General features: G+C 46.2%; 1 pseudogene; it reads right to left on the bottom strand.

Annotated features, from left to right (window-relative positions):
• Window positions 1-961: 961 nt before the first annotated feature.
• Window positions 962-16,241, bottom strand: LOC136398522 (small ribosomal subunit protein eS8-like; annotated as a pseudogene).
• Between the last annotated feature and the right edge of the window lie 949 nt (window positions 16,242-17,190).

Below are 17,190 nucleotides of genomic sequence, written 5' to 3'. Positions count from 1 at the left end.
ACCCCCACCCGGCACCTCTTTCCCAGCCGCATCTAGCCTGTGGGGTGGCCCTGGGAAGACTGACCAGGACTCCTTCCCGTCACTCTCCTGGGTGCTGGCTTCTGTCTGGGGAACAGCTGTTCTGCCACAGGTCTCCAGTTATGGAAGGCTCAGTCCTGAGCCCACACCTGGCCCCAGTGCTTATGTCCCCTCTTGCAGGAGACGTGGCTCCTGCTGGGTCCTGCAGCCACCCCATCCGCATACTGCCAATGAGCCGGAGGGCCAGCCTCGGAGAGCCTGGCCACCTGGAGCCTTTCTTCCCGGGCCTGGACTCCCAGGGCGCCATAGCAGGGTCCAGAACGTGCCAGCCTGTGTCTTGGACCATGAGGGTGGTTATCCTCCCTGGGGTCTCTTGTCATGCAGCATCTCCCCAACCCCCAGCCTTTGTACCTTCTCTGCTGTTGAGTTCCCGGACTGAGCACATTTCCTTGACTGGAGAAATGGGGGAGAGATAGGATGGTCTTAAGACTGAACATTAGGTGTTACAATATTTTACAAACACATGAATATAAAATATATAAATGTTATAATGTATATATAGTATACATATTTCTATCTGCTCTATAGTTTGGGGTAGACTATAGATAAACAATTTTTATCTCCCTCTTTTTTTATTATTTCTTTTCATTTTTTTTTTCTTTTTTATCTTTTTTTATTTTTTAAATCACATAATACAGAACCACAAACATTTTTTCAGATAATAAATGACTTGTGAAAGCATTTAATTTCAGGCCAGGAGAGATCAGTGTATATTTGTAGGCAAAGGAGAAGGTGTGAGTGGAGAGAGGATGCTGAAAGATGCTACGTGCTGAAGGAGTTCAGCCAAGAGGCCAGTGGGGCCAGGGCCGGAGGGGGGGGGGCGCGGGGCGGTTGGGCTGCAGGTGGCCTGGATGAGGAGGCAGGGTGCCTTCTGTTCTTCCTCTCAGTCCTGCACCTGCTCCAGTGACACCCCGCCACCCCCAGGCAGTGAGTCCACAATCTTCAGCTTCAAAGGATTATCTGGTTGGAGAAACTTGAGAATTTGCACTGTTGCAATCAAACCGATGGAGTTGCTAAACGTTGGGCTGAGTCTGGCTTGTCCGTGTCTGACAAGGAACCAAGGGGAGTTAGAGGTGTACAAGCCCAGTGGAGACTAGAAATCCAAGCCAGACAGCCCATGAACTGAGTAGATTCCGGGGTGCATTTTCAGACACCCCACCACCCTGTCCCCTCCCCTGCCCCAGCCCAAGGTAGTCATCACTGGCTACCTTGACTCCCACAGCTGAGAGTCGGCAACAACAAACACCTTTGCTGTGGTCATAATCTGGTATTTGATGAGTGTCATTCATTCATTCAACAAATATTTATCTGTGTGCCAATTACTGTTATGCTGTTGTTATAAGACACATTCTTGTTTTCAATAAGCTTCCATCTACCCAGCAGCCAGCTCAAGAGACCACAGGTATCACCAGAACTACTTTTGTCTGGATAATAGGCTCCTCTGTGAACTGATGACAACTTTGCATAGAAAAACACACACACGCCTGACCTGTGGTGGCGCAGTGGATAAAGCGTCGACCTGGAAATGCTGAGGTCGCCGGTTCGAAACCCTGGGCTTGCCTGGTCAAGGCACATATGGGAGTTGATGCTTCCAGCTCCTCCCCCCTGTCTCTCTCTCCTCTCTCTCTCTCTCTCTCTCTCTCTCTCCCTCTCTCTCTCCTCTCTAAAAATGAATAAATAAAAATTTAAAATGAATAAATAAAATAAAATAAAAATTAAAAAAAAAAAAAAAGAAACACACACACACACACACACACACACACACACACACATTTGCATACAATTGAGGGCAGCACCAATCCCCTGAAGTCTATTTATGAATTAAGGATCTATGTTCCCCAAGTTGCAAGCACTTGTAATTTAACCTTCTCATTTTATAGGTCAGAAAACTTGGACCTAGAGAGAAATGACTTGCCCAAGGTTACACAGTGGGCTAGCAGCTGAGCCAGCCCTGGAAGCCAGGACTCCTGGCCCCCTAGACACTGCTCCACCAGGCCTCCTCTCCCTCCGTTGTTGGTTGGGAGAAGCTAGCTGGGGAGGGGTCCTGAACAGGGTAAGTCCCCTGTTCAGCTGCCAACCCTGGAGCTTCCCAGCCTCCTGGGCTCTCTCCTCTACCCCCTCAGGCTCCTGAGGGGTGTGGGTCAGAGGTCAGGAGCTCCTTGAATAGTTGCTCTGACCCTGACCCACTGGTTCTCCCCAGATGTCAAGGGAAATAAATGTTCTGGAAGGAACAGGATGTGTTTTCCTGCAAAATCATTTGCCTCACAAGATGATTTGCATATTGGTGGGGACACAAATGCCATTCCCTGCCCATTTCCTCCCTAGAGAAAAGGGTTCCCATCACAGCTTTCCCCTCAAGAGAGGCGGCAGTTGTGTGGGTCCAGGCCCAGACCCAGGAGACAACTTCCTTATGGGAATCAGACGTTAGTGGGGGCTCCCCAAAGTAAGAAGTCTCCTTTCTTGACCTCTCCCCACTCTCAGGGCTTGGCTGAAAGGGAGCTCCTGGCTCCAGCTTTGGCAAACAGCCGGCTCCTATGATTCCCCAGAGTACTGGGCATCTGCCTTGGTCTTTATTACACTTTCTTGGAGTTAAATTACTGACGAATCAGCTGCTAGAAGAGAGGCTCGAGGTGATGTTAGGTGAAAAGTAATAACAAATACTTGGTCACTGTGTGCCAGACATTGCTTTGAGCAATTTACCGTAAATTCCTGTAATCTTCACAGCAATCTAGTGAGCGTGGCTTATTTTTACATTATCAATATGAGAAATCAAGGATCAGAGAGGTTAAGCAACTTGCCTAAGATCACACAGCTGGTAAGCTACACAGCCAGGATTTGAACTCAGCCAATTTGCCTCTTAAGTCGGAACTCTAAACAGTGTGTTATAAGAAGGAGAGTTAGAAGCTTGCAAGTCTATTCTAACCTTGAAGGCTGTGCTCTAGTCCAGAAACACTAGCATGGCATTGAAGGCCCTTTATGACCTGGTCCCAGTCCCTGCTATCCCTTCCTGCAAGGAACATATCCAGCTGGCCAGCATGTATTGTTTCCTCTCCCCAGACAGCACTTCCCTATTTCTCTGTCTGAACTGTCTCTTTACCTTTGAAGACTCCTGAAAAGCCTTTCCAGTGTGTAAAGGCTGAGTTAGCCTGACCAGGTGGTGGCGCAGTGGATAGAGCATCGGACTGGGATGCAGAGGACCCAGGTTCGAGACCCCGAGGTCGCCAGCTTGAGCGCGGGCTCATCTGATTTGAGCAAAAAGCTCAGCAGCTTGGACCCAAGATCGCTGGCTCCAGCAAGGGGTTACTTGGTCTGCTGAAGGCCCGCGGTCAAGGCACATATGAGAAAGCAATTAATGAACAACTAAGGTGTGGCAATGTGCAACGAAAAACTAATGATTGATGCTTCTCATCTCTCTCCATTCCTGTCTGTCTGTCCCTGTCTATCCCTCTCTCTGTCTCTGTAAAAAAATAAACAAATAAAAAAAAAAAAAAAAAAAGTGAAAAGGCTGAGTTAGTCAGGACCTTTCCATTATTATTTTTTTCACTGTGGCTCTTACCAAATTGTCTTTTTTTTTTTTTTTTTACAGGAACAGAGAGAGAGTCAGAGAGAGGGATAGATAGGAGCAGACAGGAATGGAGAGAGATGAGAAGCGTCAATCATCAGTTTTTCGTTGCGACACCTTAGTTGTTCATTGATTGCTTTCTCATATGTGCCTTGACTGCGGGCTTTCAGCAGACCGAGTAACCCCTTGCTTGAGCCAGCGACCTTGGGTCCAAGCTGGTGAGCTTTCTGCTTAAGCCAGATGAGCCCGCACTCAAGCTGGCGACCTTAGGCCTCGAACCTGTGTCCTCAGCATCCCAGTCTAATGCTCTATCCACTGCGCCACCTCCTGGTCAGGCCCAAATTGTCTTTTAATTATTGGCTAATATTGATAGATCTCTCTAGATTCTAGATTTCACTCCCAGACAGGCTAGGTGTCTGCCTTACTCATTTCAGAATCCTCAGCACTAAGCCATTGTATGGCCAGTAGCCACGGCCACCATCACAGCCGCCTGGCCAATGCAGGTTTGCATTTGATTCAGACAGACGGTAATGAAAGAGCCAAGAACTGGTGGGCCATTAGCTTTAATCCTAGCTTGCACCTGGTGGGCAAGAAATACACAGTGGGAAAACACTTCCCTTTCCATCCAGGGCTCCCAAAGCCACTGACTTCTCCGAGTTTCCTAGAATCAAAGGTTCTACCTCACCAGCCTTATTCACTTCTGTTCCCCATCTCCTTCTCTCTGCACAAACTGGCTTCTCCTTCAGCATTCTGCCATCTTGGCTGCTTCTCCTCTCCTCCACGTAGCCTTTCTCTGCTCTCCTCCAGCATGGGCTCCTCTGCCTCATTTTAAAATGTAGAAATCAAAACTTTTAATCCAATATACAAACAAGGAAGTCTCTGATACAAAGTCACTTATCTGAGGCATAATGGGATTCCTCATGATAGGGCACCACCCTACATCATGCAACAGTTAAGGGTGTGGGGAAAAGCTTAGTCTTACAACTAAGCCTTAGGCTATATGACCCTGCCTGCTTACAGCCTGTCCCCCACACCCAATGCAAACTATAAGCGAGCAAACATAATATATTTACAAATTTATTTGACCAACAGCCATTAAGCACTGTGTAAAGCCAGAAGCCAGAGCCAGGGCCACCATCACAGCAGCCTGGCCCATGCAGGTTCACATTGGATTCGGACAGTCGGTAAAGAAACAGCGGAGCCAAAAACTGATGGGCCATAGTCTTTAATTCTAGCTTGCACCCGGCGGGCAAGTAAATATACACACTGGGCTCCAAAACCCACTCACATTCAGTGCTCACAAAGCCACTGACTTATCCGAGTTTCCTAGAATCAAAGGTTTCTAGCTCACCAGACTTATTCTCCTCAGTTCCCCATCTCCTTCCTTATCCCAGATACAAACTCTACACAAACTGGCATCTCACTCAGTACCCCGCCATCTTGGCTGCTTTTCCTGGCCTCTTCCACGTGGCCTCCTTCTGCTGCTGGCTCTACTCTCTCTGCTCTCTCATGCTAACCTCAGGAACCAAGAGCTAAGCTCTCGTTCAGTCCCCATTTTATAGTGTAGAAATCCAAACCCTTAATCCAATATACAAAACAGGGAAGTCTCTAATACAAAGTCACTTCTCTGAGGCATGATTGGATTGTACCGCCCTACATCAAAAAGGGTAGGAAAGGCTTAATCCCAAAACCAAGCCCCAGGTTACAAGGATTCTAACTGCCCACAACACACATTAATATCACCTGGGCGATGGCATCTTCAACAAAGTGAGCATAATACATTCTATCTGCCCAACACACTGATATGTGGTTAATAATCAGCAGACACGTGTCTGTTATGTACAATGAAGCACATCACAGATACGGTATACAATATGCTAAATATTGTAAATATAAACACTGTAAATATGTCACAACTTAGATATCTCCCAAATGTTAGCAGTGATTTCTACAGACTTCGAGGGGTACAGTTAATTCCTTTTCAGTTTTTAAATTTTTTTATTTTTTTAAAGGTTTTATGTATTGATTTTAGAGAGAGGTGAGAGAGAAAGTAGGGGGAGGAGTGGGAAGCATTAACTTGTAGTAGTTGCTTCTCGTACGTGCCTTGACCAGGCAAGCCTGGGGCTTCAAACTGGCAGCCTCAGCATTCCAGGTTGATGATCTGCATTTTTCAAAATGTCCATAATGAACATACATGTATTACTTTTGTAATACAAAAGAAAAATAAATTGCCTGACCGGGTGGTGGCGCAGTGGATAAAGCATCGAACTAGGATGTGGAAGGACCCAGGTTCGAGACCCCGAGGTCAACAGCTTGAGCGCGGGCTCATCTGGTTTAAGCAAAGCTTGCCAGCTTGGACCCAAGGTTGCTGGCTTGAGCAAGGGGTTACTTGTTCTGCTGTAGCACCCTGGTCAAGGCACATATGAGAAAGCAATCAATGAACAACCAAGGTGTCGCAACAAAAAACTGATTGATGCTTCTCATCTCTCCGTTCCTGTCTGTCCCTATCTATCCCTCTCTCTGATTCTCTCTCTGTCTCTGTAAAAATAAATAAATAAATAAATAAAAATTATTTAAAAATTGTTTATGAATGAATAATAATAGCTGATATTTATTGAACACTTACCACATAAAAAAAATTAAGGGCTTTACGTGTACTGTCTCTAATTCCCACAGCAGTTTTTTTTGGTAAGTACTATTAGGCATCATTACCATTTTACAGATGAGGAAACAGGTCCAGAGAGGTCAAGTACTGCACTCCAAGGTGACACAATTAGTAAATAGTGGAGTTGAACTTGGAGCTCAGCTTGTCAGACTCCAGAGCCTGTACTGCAACCTCTTTGCAACCAGACTTTAGTTGGAAGATGTTAGATAGGTAAGTATCTCTAAAAACCAACTTTTTATTTTGAAATAACTTTCTTTTTTCTTTTTAAAGATTTTATTTATTAATTTTAGAGAGGAGAGAGAGAGAGAGATAAGGGGGGGGGGGAGAGAGCAGGAAGAATCAACTCCCAAATGTGCCTTGACCAGGCAAGCCCAGGGTCTTGAACCAGCAACCTTAGCATTCCCGGTTGATGCTTTATCTACTGCGCCACCACAGGTCAGGCTGAAATAACTTCAAACTCAGAACAGATGCAAGAATTGTACAATGAATTTCAGAATATCCTCCCAGATTCAACATTGTTAATGCTTTGCCATATTTGCTTAATCACTCACTTTCTCTTTCTTGACATATATACATATAATTTTTATTTATTTATTATTTTAAAAAGATTTTGTTTATTGATTTTACAGAAAGAGGAAAGAGTGGGGGGTGGGGAGCTAGAAGGGTCAACTCATAGTTGCTTCACTTTAGTTATTCATTGATTGCTTGTCATATGTGCCTTGACCGGGCAAGCCCAGGGTTTTGAACTGGCAACCTCAGTGTTCCAGGTCAACAATGTATCCAGTGTGCCACCATAGATCAGTCTACATATTATTTTTATAACAGCTTTATTGATATATATTTCACACCCCATGCAATTCACCATTTAAGGTGTATAGTTCAATGGTTTTTAGTGCATTCACAAATATGTACAATTATTATCATAGTTGATTTTAGAATATTCCATCATCTCAAAAAAAATCCTGTACCCTTTAGCAATCTCCCCCCAACCCCTACTCACTCCAACTCTAAATTATGAATCTGCCCTCTGTCTCTGTAGATTTACCTATTCTAGACATCACATTAGAAAGGAATCAGAATGTGCCGTTTTTTGATCTGCCTCTTTCACTTAGCTTGCTTTCAAGGTTAATTCATATGTAGCATGTATCAGCACTTCACATCTTTTTATAGTCAAATAACATTCCAGTATATAGATATATACCACATTTTACTTATCTATTTACTCATCAGTTCATGTTCATTGGAGTTGTTTCTAGATTTTGGCTATTATGAGTAATGTTGTGAACATCAATTGTACAAGTTTTTATGTGGACATCTGTTTTCATTTCTCTTGGACATAGACCTAGGAATGGAATTGCTGGGTCATATGATCGCTGTATACATAAATGCTTGAGAATAATCATATACTGTAAAGCTAGGAGCCAGGGCCGGGGCCACCATCACAGCAGCCCAGCCCTTGCAGGTTCGCATTGGATTCGGACAGTCGGTAAAGAAACAATGGAGCCAAAAACTGGTGGGCCATAGTCTTTAATTCTAGCTTGCACCCGGCGGGTAAGTAAAAACACACACTGGGCTCCAAAACCCACTCACATTCAGTGCTCACAAAGCCACTGACTTATCCGAGTTTCCTAGAATCAAAGGTTTCTAGCTCACCAGCCTTATTCTCCTCAGTTCCCCATCTCCTTCCTCATCCCAGATACAAACTCGACACAAACTGGCATCTCACTCAGCACTCAGCCATCTTGGCTGCTTCTCCTGGCCACATGGCCTCTTTCTGCTCTCTGCTCTGCTCTCTCCTCTAATGATAATCTCAGGAACCAAGCGCCCAAGCTCCCGTTCTGCCCCTATTTTATAGTGTAGCTTCACAACCTTTAATCAATCCAATATACAAAATAGGGAATTCTCTAATACAAAGTCACTTTCTGAGGCATGATAGGATTGTACCGCCCTACATCAAAAAGGGTGGGAAAGGCTTAATTCCAAAACCAAGCCCCAGGCTACAAGGATTCTCAACACACATTAATATCACCTGGGCAACGGCCTCCACGTGGGCAGCATTATCTTTTAACAAAGTGAGCATAATACATTTTATCTGCCCAACAGGTACTTATTACTATTATTTCTGAGTCATTTGAGAGTAAATTGCAGACATGCTCCTTTATCCCTAAACATTTCAGAGAAAACTTATCAAGGATGCTCCTTTTCATAACCACATTTTAATGATCAAATTTAGGAAATTAAACATTGATTCAATATTACTATCTATTATGTAGTTCCATATTTAACTTTTGCCAATTATGTCCTTGGCAGCAATGTCACCCCTCTGATCTAAGATGCAACCCAGAATCACATGTTGCATTTAGTTGTCAAGTGTCTTTAGTCTTTTCCAGTCGGGGACAGTTCCTTAGTCCTTTTATCTTTCTGTTGTTTTGAAAAGGTTTAGGTTTATCTAATGTTTGGATGGATGAGTCTCCATTGTCCATTGGGGACGGGAGAGGGGGCAGTGAGGTCAGGTCGGGCAGCTGCAGACTCAAAAAGACGTGGCTCTGCACAAATCCTGGTCCCTTCTAATCCGAGGAGGGGCGGAGGAGCCTTCTCTGAATCTGAAGGGACCAATCAGACCTGGACCCAGGGAGGAGGGGCCGCTGGGGAAATTCCCCACCTGGAGCCTTTACTGGGAAGTGCCGCAAGAAAGAAAGAGGCTCTTTGGGGGCTTCTTCCCCACCCTTTCCCGAGAACAGCTGAGAGGGAGCGCGAGGGCGAGTCCCAGGGCCAAGTGCTTCCCGTGGTGACTTCACTGGGGCTCCGGGGCCTCCTCCAGCCCGAGCTCCGCCTGGGAAAGGCTGCGGAGAGAGACACCGGGATGTCCGGGAAAGGGCGGGGGTGGGGGGGGTGGGGGAAAGACCCGCAGGCCCAGTGCTAGGAAGGATCTGCCCCTTTCTGGGAAGGATTTTGATGCAAGGTTCCACCCCCTTTGCCCCCCTCCCCTGCGTCCTGCCCTCCTGCTTCCGGCAGCCCCAGCCTGATTCTCTGGAAGGCACCGCGGGAGGAGATTTAGGCCTCTGATCCTTATCTGAGGCACTAGATGCAAGTTGGGAGCTGGAAGGCGTCTTACTTCACTTGGCCCTGAGCCTGTTCGCTCCACCAGGATTCTCCGCCACAGGCCCCACCAACCTTTGCAGGAGGCTCCATCACCTTATCGAGAAGACAGGAGTCCCCACACTGCCAAGCAAAGTCCTGCCTGCGGCAGCCGCGGCTCATTCACTCGTTCATTCGTTTATTCATTCATTTTGTGGCTGAAGATCCCTGTTCCTCACCCTTCCCTCTCCCTCTTGGGAAGAGGCTTGGTGGGGCTTCTAGGTGGCCGTCCTGTACCCAGCCTGCTCCTGTCCTCAGAGCTGACCCGACCAGGGCAGCAGACACCGCCAGGGGCAAGGCAGAGCCTTAGGGAGCCAGCCAGGGTGCAGCAGAGCAGGCAAGGAGGAGGGAAAGTGCTTGGGGGGCAGCAGTGTGCCCACAGACCTGTGGGAACACCATCCACAAGCACGGCCACGGCCTGCAGACATGCTCGGTTCTGTCCTCACAGGCTTTTGAAAATTGGATAAGGTAACATAAAAATCCAGGTTTCTGATTTTTCTTGACAAATAAAATGATCTGGCAACCTTGTCAGGAAACCTTATTGTGTGGAAGCTCTCTCCACGAGTTCCGAGTTCCGTCACTTGGCTGCTTCCCAGGGACACCTGTGATCTTATTCAGGCCTCACCGTGAGGCCAGGAACAACATACCCCCATTTTATACACGAAGAAAGCAAGAGGAGTGGTCAGTAGCCTCGCCCAGGGTCACAGCCAGGGAGAGGCCGAGCTGACACCCTCACCCTTAGGTCCACGGCCTTTGCACTTCCCGCAGCTTTTTCCTGTGCAGAGAGCTGGCACAATGGCAGCAGCTGGATGGATTGCAGATGGGGCCTCACAGGTCACAGCAGAATTCTAAGCGGGGCGACACAGTTCTGGGCTGAGGCCCTACAGAGGAAACACTTCCCCAAAGCACAGAGCAGGAAGTGGTTGGCATGGTCCCAGCAAGCTCAGGTGGGCGACGGAACCCGGGCACCTTGGCACGGGGGCACTGACCTTTGGTCAGTCTAGTTAGTGTCTCCTTCCTGGCTTGTCTCCTGTCCCTGGAAGCAGTATCCCTCTGGCAGCATTCTGCGTTCTGCCTGTGGCACAGACTGATGGCACAGTCCTGCCAGGACCGTCACCTGTAACTCACAGCTCAGCCCAGGCAGGCTTCCTTGAGCAGAGCACTCATCTGCTCAGTCGGACATGCTCCTGGAAGGGCTTGCAGGCCCTTTTCCTGGGTGGGCTTGTCCAGTACTCTCCACTAGTTTCTAGGAAAGAATGGAGGGGCAGCACCGTAGGGTCATGGGGCATCAGAGGAAATGGGGTAACTGCTCTGTAAGAATAGCTCAGCTGTGTATGGCACACTACAGTTTATAAAGCTCTCTCGCATTCATGTGTATTACTGGAGGGTCTCGATATGACATACGATGTTCCGAGTTTATGATGCTCACTCCCATAAAAACTTAAAAACATTGAGACGTGAGTGATTTGTGTTGTATTTACAGACTACGTGGGCGAACAAGTTCAGTTGTGAGTGGCAGACGAATACATAGTAACACAGGGTATGAGTGAGGGAGTTGGCCTCTTGCAGTGTGCAAGCCAACCACAAGAATAAAGGTAAGGGTTTTGTTTTTTACACTCACTTTTTGCCATTTTTTCTGTTACTACAGTGCAGCATACAGTACAGTATATTTATGTCCTTTTCGTTTTTCTGTGGCTTAGTTGTGTTGTGTTATGTTCTAGATCAGTGATCCCCAAACCCCGGGCCGTGGACCGGTACTGGTCTGTGGGCCATTTGGTACCGGTCCGCAGAGAAAGAATAAGTAACTTACATTATTTCCGTTTTATTTATATTTAAATCTGAACGATGTTTTATTTTAAAAAAATGACCAGATTCCCTCTGTTATATCCATCTAAGACGCACTCTTGACGCTTGTCTCGGTCACGTGATACATTTATTTGTCCCACCCTAAAGGCTGGTCCGTGAAAATATTTTCTGACATTAAACCAGTCCATGGCCTAAAAAAGGTTGGGGACTACTGTTCTAGATTACGATTTTACAATTGTGTTAGAATAGGTAAGTGACTTAGGCTAGAGTGTGTTTCGACTTACACCAAAATTTGAGTTACATCACTGTTGTAGGAATGGAACAGTGTCATAACCCGAGGACCCCCTTTATTTGCTTCTCACAACTCTATGAGCCAGACAGAGCAGTAATTGGCAAATATGGATCATCTAGGAAAGAGCAAAGAATTTTGAGTTTCATTCTCAAACCTGCAACTTATGTTGAATGAGTTTTCTTCATCTCTTTAGCTTTTATTTCCTCATTGATTAAAAAAGAAATCTCCCGGGCAAGCCTACTCCAGATAGTGCTATTTACATCAACTACCATGCGATGGATCCCCTTGGAACCGTACAATTGGTAGAACTCCTCATATGCATGTCGTGAGGATTAAGTGACATAATGTATGCACTAGCACAGGGCTTGGGAGATAGTAGGTGGTTAACAAATGCCTGTCAGGCAAATGAACTACTCACTTAGCCATGATGGATTCTGAGGGGAGCTCACAGGAAGAAAGAAGTAGTCCTGACTCCCTGTGGCTGGTGTTGCATTTCCTGCCTATTTTGCTGTCTCTTGCCAAGTTGTCCTTTGTCCTAGGCCTCTGGGCTCCCAGCTGACTGGAGGCACAGACTTATCTATGGGGCCTGGAGAACTGGGCCCGGACTGGGTAATGACCAGCCTTCCGCTTACTTGCAGTTTCCGCTGGGGGAGGGGGAGGGCTGGAAGCCACAGCATCCAGATGGCTAATTGCTTTGTGCCTGTTTCTGCAAATCACAGTGATTCACTGTCCCTGCTGAAAACACACTCTCTTGTCAAAGATTTAATGGTTTCCAAAATTAATTTAGCCTCATCAGTTATCCCCCTGCCCTTCTGCCCTGTCCCCTCCCCACAAACCCTCCTCTGCCCCAGGATGGAACTTTCTGCTCCAGAAAGCCACTTGCACTCCACAGGGCATAGTGGAGAGGGGTGAAGAGCACTTATCTCTTTCCAGGGTCACCAGAGTACCTGCTGACTATGGAGTTTGGGGGTAGCCAAATCCAGGAGGGAAGGGCTGGTGTCCATCACACATTCATCTTCCACCACACTGCATGCTCTTGGCCACCTAGAGCAGGTCTGACTGACACTCCTAGATGAAGAACTCCAAGAAGCTCCCATTTGTACTGCTTTGCTTATAAAACTCCCAAAGATCATCTGTGTTTTACATTTGAGAGACATGGTCAGTGTTGTTTGTTTTATACAGCCATAATGGGTCAATGGGTCAATGGGACCTTGAGGCCAGAGCCCTGGCTGTGAGGCCAGAGGTTTAGGGAATTTACTTCTGATTTTGACTTGTTTCTTTTCTTTTTCTCTCTCTCTCTCTTTCTTTCTTTCTTTCTTTCTTTCTTTCTTTCTTTCTTTCTTTCTTTCTTTCTTTCTTTCTTTCTTTCTTTCTTTTGTGTGTGTGACAGACAGAGAGAGAAAGAGAGAGGGACAGATAGGTACAGACAGACAGGAAGGGAGAGAGATGAGAAGCATCAATCCTTCGTTGTAGCTCCTTAGTTGTTCATTGCTTGCTTTCTCATATGTGTCTTGACTTGGGGGCTATAGCAGAGCAAGTGACCCCTTGCTCAAGTCAGCAACCTTGGGCTTCAAGCCAGCGACCTTGGTGCTCAAGCCAGCGACCATGTGGTCATGTCTATGATCCCACGCTCTAGCCAGTGACCCGCGCTCAAGCTGGTGACCTGCGCTCAAGCCTGCAACCTTGGGGTTTTGAACCTGGGTCCTCTGTGTCCCAGTTTGACGTTCTATCCACTGCACCACCGCCTGGTCAGGTTTGACTTGTTTCTTTTTTTTTTCTTTTCTTTTTTTTTTTGTATTTTTCTGAAGCTGGAAACGGGGAGAGACAGTCAGACTCCTGCATGCGCCCGACCGGGATCCACCCGGCACGCCCACCAGGGGGCAACGCTCTGTCCACCAGGGGGCGATGCTCTGCCCCTCCAGGGCATCGCTCTGTTGTGACCAGAGCCACTCTAGTGCCTGGGGCAGTGGCCAAGGAGCCATCCCCAGCGCCCGGGCCATCTTTGCTCCAATGGAGCCTCTGCTGCAGGAGAGGAAGAGAGAGACAGAGAGGAAGGAGAGGGGGAGGGGTGGAGAAGCAGATGGGCGCTTCTCCTGTGTGTCCTGGGCGGGAATCGAACCCGGGACTTCTGCACGCCAGGCCAACGCTCTACCACTGAGCCAACCGGCCAGGGCTTGACTTGTTTCTTGATTATCTTTGGGCATCTGTTCTTTCCCAGTAACATAAAGGTAATATTATTCCTACCTTTGCCCGCTCTTCATTTATTTAATAAACATTTATTGGGCCTCTCTACCTGTCAGCCATGTGCTAAGGACTGGGGGTACAGTAGTAAAAAAGCACCACGGTCCTGGCCCTTCAGGGTCTAATACTCTGGACCAAGGAAAGAAAAGGCCTGAAGTCAGGGTCTGGGTCCACCACACATTCTCATTGGTGGACTCTTGGTCTCGTTCTATTTCGTGATTTTACCACAAATCTTTGCCAAAAAGCTGCATCTTAACTGGCCTTATGGCACATGACATTTCTCTTTTACTTTCTGCTGATTGCATTTAATTTATGGTCTGAATGGGAGAAGAATTTAGGGGTAAAATCATCTTCCCTCAGAATTTCGGACCCATCGTTTCTGGGACCCAGTGCTGCTCAGAGATGTCGACTGTAATTCGGATTCCCAGGACTTTTTCATTAGCATGTTTTTGTTTTTTTCTTTCTGAAAGTTTTGGGATATCCTCTTTTTCCCATTGTTATGAAAGTTCCTGAGACCTCAGGGAGTGTCTTCCATCCTTTATTTTGCTAGGCACTTAATGGTCCTCTCAGTCTGGAGTCTCAGGCCTCCCACTTCTAGGAAAGCTCTGGAAAGTGACAAAGATGAGATGAAGGTGAAGCTTGAGGCTTTCAACATCACTTACCAGCCAGTAGGCCAAAGACCCAAGGGGCCGGAGACCAGTCCCTCTACCCATTACCTCTAGAAAAACTGACTTTTATTTTCATCAAATTACATAGGAAAAAAATAAAATAGGACCTTTTATATATAGATATATGTATATATCTACATATAAAACATCACCCTCTTGCCTTGGCCGGATAGCTCAGTTGGTTAAAGTATCACCCTGAAGTACAGAGGTTGCTGATTTGATGCACAATTAGGGCACATACAGGTAGAGATCGATGTTCCTCTCTCTCTCTCTTTTTCTTCCTTCCTCTCTCACTAAAATAAATTTTAAAAACTCTCTTATATAAAAGCATCAGCTCTCTGCCCCCTCCTCCTTTGAGTCTCCTTTCTTTTCTTTTCTTTTTTTTTATAAATACTTATTGATTTTAGAGAGAGGAGAGAGAGAGAGAGAGAAAGGTGGTGGGGGGGGGAGGAGCAGGAAGCATCAACTCATAGTTACTTCTCTCATGTGCCTTGACTGGACAAGCCCGGGTTTCAAACCAGCAACCTCAGCATTCCAGGTCAGTACCTTATCCACTGCACCACCACAGGTCAGACTGCAGTTTCCTTTAAAAGATAGTTACTTTCGACTCTTTTAGCTGTTTCCTTCTAACTTCTGCTTTTGAAAAATGCCTGTCTTATACTGATATTTCTTTTTTCTTTTTCATAAGAACAATAAACACCTTTATTACATGAGCTAAGGAGGGAGGAGGTCTTATTTGCCTTTCTCGGCCTGAATGTCCTCAGCTCGAACTCCTGCGCCTTGCCCTTCCTCACATGGCTGGCTGTGCCCAGGTGGGTCTGCCTTTACAGTGATGCCGGCAAGAAGCTGGCCTTGCTGGAACTGCTCCTTTAGAAAAGTGCTCATTCTGGCATTCTTTTTCCTTTAGTCATATTTCTTCTGAATTTTATTTGATTGTTTCTTGTTTAAAATTTCTTCCTCCTCAGCAATCAGCTTGGTCTACGTGTGGACCAGGGGCCAGTGCCTAGTGGGTGGGACTCGTACCATTGTAGGTATGGTGTGCTGTCAATGAGGACAACGCAGCTCTTTTTTTTTTTTTTTAAGATTTAATTTGTTTATTTTAGAGAGGGGAAAGAAAGAGAGAGACAGAGAGGAAGGAAGGGAGGAGCAGGAAGCATCAACTCCCATATGTGCCTTGACTAGGCAAGCCCAGGGTCCAAACCAGCAACCTCAGCGTTCCAGATAGGCACCCCGTCCACTGCGCCACCACAGGTCAGGCGACGACGCAGTTCTTTATGAGGGTCTTGGTGCGGACCAGTTTGTTGTTGGATGTGTTGTAGATACATCAATCATCCTTGTTTTGCATGTGCAACACTCTTGAGTCTCAGGAGAATTTGCCCACGCCCAGCCTCAAGGCTCAGTACCTCCCCACACGCGCACAGTGTGTATGCATGGGGGCCCGTTTCAGTGTTGGCAGCAGCAAGGCGTCCCAGTTCATATTTTCACTTCTCATGGTGAGGCTTTCTCATGTCCCTAGTCTTACGGCACTTGTGAGTTGTTCCAGGAGATGCCCATATCTTGGCGCCGGTGTGAAGAGCTATACTGACATTTCTAGATACTGCATGTGACCTTGCACATATTCAAACAGGCCACGAAGGGAAAGGTTGAGCCACAGCCAATCTGAGTCTAGGTGGAATGCCTTGTGATCTCCCCAGAACAGTAGATGATGGGAGACGCGTAAGGCTGCTAAGACGCTATCTGTCACTCACCTCCCTGTTTTCCCTGGAAGGCTGTTATGAGGCAGCTTCTCATTGCCTTTGGGTTCTAGTGCGATATGGGGCTTTCTGCCTTGCCCCACTCCTGGGGATGTAGGTGATTAGTTCATGATCTCTCTTGAATTTAAAACACTGAAATTTATTCTTGATGTTCTCTAGGTTCACTATAATGTTTTTAAATGATCTCATTTCTGGGTAATTCTCAAATATTCTTTGAAAAAATTACTTTATATCATTTTTTCCATATCCTCCCAGAATTCTTATTATGGGACTTACGCCATTTCTTTTTTATCCAGACTCTGTTTACTGATGAACAATGATATTGCATAATTACATTCCGTCCAACTTTGTTTTTCCTGAAGTTAACAGTTGCCATAGCTTTGCTTAGTTTCTTTTTAAATCACTATTGCTAATATTTCCAAAATGCTCTCTGTGTATTTATTAAACATCTATGTCTTTTCCAAATATCCAAATGTGTATAAAAAAAAATCCCTACCTTTTCTGTTCCCCACCCCCTCCCTTCTATACCCTCTACCATCTGGCTTCAATTTGGAAGGGTGGCTCTCTACACCTGGGCCCGGGTATCAACTCAGGACTTCCTTTTTATCCCTTTTCTCCTTCGGATCGCTCGTTTGTTTTCTGGAGTCTCTGTATCCTCTTTCTTGGCTTAGTTTTTCTTTCATTTCACTGAATTACACCCTTCACTATGTTCCTAAGAAAAGGTGTGTGGGAGGTAAACCTTTTGCGTTCTTAACATATCTGAAAATATCTTCACTGCACACTTACCCTTTCTGGATAAGTATAGAATTCCAGGATAAAAATAATTTTCACTCAGAACTTTGGGTGCCCAACACTACAGTTCTCCAGCATCCTAGACTGCTGGTGAGATGGCCATCACCACGGCTTCCTGCTCCTTTACATGTGGTGTGAAATTTCTCTCTACGAGTTAGGAGGCTATATTTTTTAATCCTGGTATTCTGAAAATC

This window comes from Saccopteryx leptura, chromosome 3 (genome assembly GCF_036850995.1).
Source record: "Saccopteryx leptura isolate mSacLep1 chromosome 3, mSacLep1_pri_phased_curated, whole genome shotgun sequence".
NCBI classification, from domain to species: Eukaryota; Metazoa; Chordata; class Mammalia; order Chiroptera; family Emballonuridae; genus Saccopteryx; species Saccopteryx leptura.
This window is presented reverse-complemented; position numbering and strand designations above follow the sequence as displayed.